Source organism: Capricornis sumatraensis, chromosome 16, assembly GCF_032405125.1.
Source record: "Capricornis sumatraensis isolate serow.1 chromosome 16, serow.2, whole genome shotgun sequence".
Classification (NCBI taxonomy): Eukaryota; Metazoa; Chordata; class Mammalia; order Artiodactyla; family Bovidae; genus Capricornis; species Capricornis sumatraensis.
This window is the reverse complement of record NC_091084.1, coordinates 33,522,941-33,526,816: the sequence shown is the minus strand read 5'-3', so window position 1 is coordinate 33,526,816 and position 3,876 is coordinate 33,522,941. Positions and strand designations below refer to the sequence as shown.

At 42.8% G+C, this 3,876-nt stretch overlaps 1 pseudogene; it reads right to left on the bottom strand.

Moving 5' to 3' along the window:
* Positions 1 to 2,871: 2,871 nt before the first annotated feature.
* On the bottom strand, positions 2,872 to 3,171 carry LOC138092097 (ubiquitin-like protein ATG12 pseudogene; annotated as a pseudogene).
* Between the last annotated feature and the right edge of the window lie 705 nt (positions 3,172 to 3,876).

Here is a 3,876-nt window from a genome sequence, read left to right as displayed (position 1 = left end):
TCTCTTGTCTCCTGGGTCCTCCCCATCACAACAGGAATGCACTCTAGTATTTCCCGTCTTCTTGACTTTACACTCTATGCCTCTCCTCCTACTGCTCTATTTCTCTGCCCATCTCAGCAAAACATCCTTAAACTAGTTGTTATACATGCTGTCTCTTGTCTCTCTTAATATTCACTCTTTGGTTTACTCCAGTCTCGGTTCTTTTTCCACCACTCTCCACTGAAACCATTCTTGTGAGGGTCACCAATGAGTACTTCTAGTACTTCTGTTTTCATTTTAAATTCATGGTAGCATTTGCTTCGCTTAACCGCTCCCTCTTTTTTGGCCTCTGGGGCATCATTTAGTTTTCCTCTTTCACACCTGCTGCTCCTTCTTAGTCTCCTTGACTAGTTTATCCTCCTCTACCTTACCTCCCAATGTTAGAACTTCTTAGGGTTTATCCAAGGCCTCGTCTTTCCTTTCTTTCTCTAGTCTTGCCCTATGTCATGTCATCTATTGCACTTGTTTAAATAACATCTTCACACTGATGAAGTCTTTATTTTAAAAAAATTGTTTTTGAAGACTTTTTTAATGTCTTCATTTTTGAAGTCTTGAATTTGTTACAATATTGGTTCTGTTTTATGTTTTGATTTTTTGGCCATGAGTTCATTTAGGATTTTAGCTCCCTGACCAGGGATCAAACCTGTACCCCCCACATTGGAAGGCAAAGTCCTAACCTCTGGCCCACCAGGGAAGTCCCCAAGCTGATGAATTCTACATTACCAGCCCAGATTTCTCTGAGCCCCTAGGCTTACAAATTCAACAGCCTTTTTAATTTAATTGCCTGTTTAACAAACAATGAATAGAGAAAAGGTGTCTATTTGTCCAGTTAGGAAATTCTGGAACAGGTTGCTGGGAGTCTTATAGAATGAGAAGTTCATGTTCTTATAAGAAGACACTGGAATTATAGCAACCTAGAAAGAAGTGGGGAAAAGATCTCCCCAGCTTCTGGCATAGGAAGGAAATTTGCCCTGGGGGTTAGATAAGAGTCAAGGTGCTGAGATCATTCTGAGTCAGTATATTGTGGTGTGGGGGAAGGATGCTCTCACAGGATAGATATCAAATCCCTAGAGTTCACACCTTGGGAACTTCCCCCAACTTTTTTCATAGAAGGCTTTGCAAACTCAGAGAGCTAGGCAATCAATGCCTTGGGGAGACTATTTAAAGGACTGAAGCATCTTAAAAAGCAGCACTGAGGTATGTAGCATGGAGGTTAGGGGTAGTACTGAAGCAGCAGAGACATTTTATAAGCCAGTGAGCACATATGAGATGGGGACCTTGCCAGTGAAAGACAGTCTTGTAAAGGTGAGTTTGCAAGCCCCCATGTGCCCAAGTTGCTGCAGGTGCTTTCACACACACACATACACACACACACACACACAGCTTTTTGTTAAAAAATATCTGGGAAAAACAGCATCTTCTATTACCCTCTTGGAGAACCACTATACCTCTTCATATTATAAATGGTCCAAAAAGTTCTGCAGTACATAAAAGAGTTTAGCCATTTCATGAAGCATGTTCCAAACATATTTGGCCTCAGAGCCCTTTGTCATGAAATAGCTTATAACGTGTCACTGAACCCAATTGTTCCCCGAAAGAGAGGACCACAGGGAGACCATGTTTCCTTGGGTACAGATTCAGACTCCATGGGTCCCAGGGAGTTATTTAAGAGGGGTCTGCAAATCCCTGTGTACCCCAAACCCTCACTGAATAAACAACAGTTCTCAAATATACACATACTACTTTTTAAAAATGTGTAAATATGTGAAATTTTAAAAATACTAATTCTGTATAAAATATAGAGCTAGCGGGACATTGTTGCATAGCACAGGAAGCTCAGCTTTGTGATGACCTCGAGAGGTGGAATGGATGGGGGCCAGGGAGTTCAAGAGGGAGGGGACGTATATATACTTACAGTTGATTCATGTTGTGTGGCAGAAACTAACACAACATTGTAAAGCAATTATCTTCCAATTAAAAAATTAAAAATACTAATTCTTAATTATCCCATGATCCTATTATGTGGGAGCATGAAGGATATTAAAAAAAAAGTTCCAAAAAGCAAAACTTTAATTTGTTGGGTACTGGCAACTATTTGCATATCCTAAAGTATTTCTTGCAGAGAAGGCGATGGCACCCCACTCCAGTACTCTTGCCTGGAAAATCCCATGGATGGAGGAGCCTGGTGGGCTGCAGTCCATGGGGTCGGGAAGAGTCGGACATGACTGAGGGACTTTGCTTTCACTTTCATGCATTGGAAAAGGAAATGGCAACCCACTCCAGTGTTCTTGCCTGGAGAATCTCAGAGACGGGGGAGCCTGGTGGGCTGCCATCTATGGGGTTGTACAGAGTCAGACACAACTGAAGCAACTTAGCAGCAGCAAAGTACTCTTGCCTGGCAAGTCCCATGGGTGGAGGAGCCTGGTGGGCTGCAGTCCATGGAGTCGCTAAGAGTTGGACACGACTGAGCGACTTCACTTTGACTTTTCACTTTCATGCATTGGAGAAGGAAATGGCAACCCACTCCAGTATTCTTGCCTGGAGAATCCCAGGGACGGGGGAGCCTGGTGGGCTGCCGTCTATGGGGTCGCACAGAGTCGGACACGACTGAAGCGACTTAGCAGCAGCAGCAGCAGCAAAGTATCATAAGGGATCTAAAAGGAATTTAAAGTATATGGGAGAATATGCACAGATTATATGCAAATATGCCATTTTATATAAGGAACCTGAGCATCTACAGGAGATGGTCCTGGAATCAATCCCCTCCCCCACCTTGGGTACGGAGAGACAAATGCTCTGTGAATTTCCGTAGGGAAATGACCACCATTGGTTTCATACTAACTGTTCTGAAGCCACAAGTTTCAGGAACTTTTTGATGAAGTCAATGAGTCCTTGGATGGTTCGGGTTCGCTCTACAGCCCACTTCTTTGTTTTCGTTATAGGAATGTCTCCCACAGCCTCTAGCAGGATGTTAATATTTTTCTTGGTGTCACCGAAAGGTTCCTCTGTTCCCAGAGAGACTGTAGCTGAAGAAGGGGGCTCTGGGGTGGCTGTTTCTGGGGAGACCTCCTTAGGGCCTTCAGCTTCAGGAGCAGTCAAGGGAGAGAGCTGCAGCCCAGACTCTTCAGCCATCTTGCTTGGAGAGCAAAGAGTATTTTCTTATTTTTAAAAAAAGGAATTTCATAAGTAAAAGTTTGTGAGTCAACCAACCTTAAAATGATTTTGATCGTATACATAACAGCTGATATCGTTTGGTGCTTAATATTCAGGTTCTGTGCTCAATGCTTCATAAAGATTGTCTCACTTAATCCTACAGCAATTCTATGAGGTAGGTACTCATTATTATTCTCATCATATAGTTGAGAAAAACGAGGCTTAGTGAAATTAAGTGGAGGCATTTGTTGAGCATCACACAATAAAAGTGCTCAAGTTGGGATTTCAATCCAGAGTCTGACCCCAAAGCCTACATCTTAACCATTGGGCTGTCACCCCTTATCAGGACACTGTGTCCTGGGGGAGATAAGGCACAAGCCATACGTTTCAGCTTTGTCAGGGAAGAATGGAGATTTCTGTGTGTTACGGCAGCTGATGCTGTTCCTACGAAACTTGTCCATGGACCTCTCCTTCACCAGATGACACTCTGTCCTTCTCTTCATTAATTCTTCAATTTACAAAGGAAAAAAAAATGCAATTCAACATTTTGAGGAAAATGAAGGCGTGAGAGAAGAGACCTTTCCTCAACTTTTTTTCTCTTTTTAAAAAACTGCTTATTTTTATGTGTTTATTTGTTTGGCTGCGCCGGGTCTTAGTTGCTGTGTGCAGGATCGCTGTGTTGCA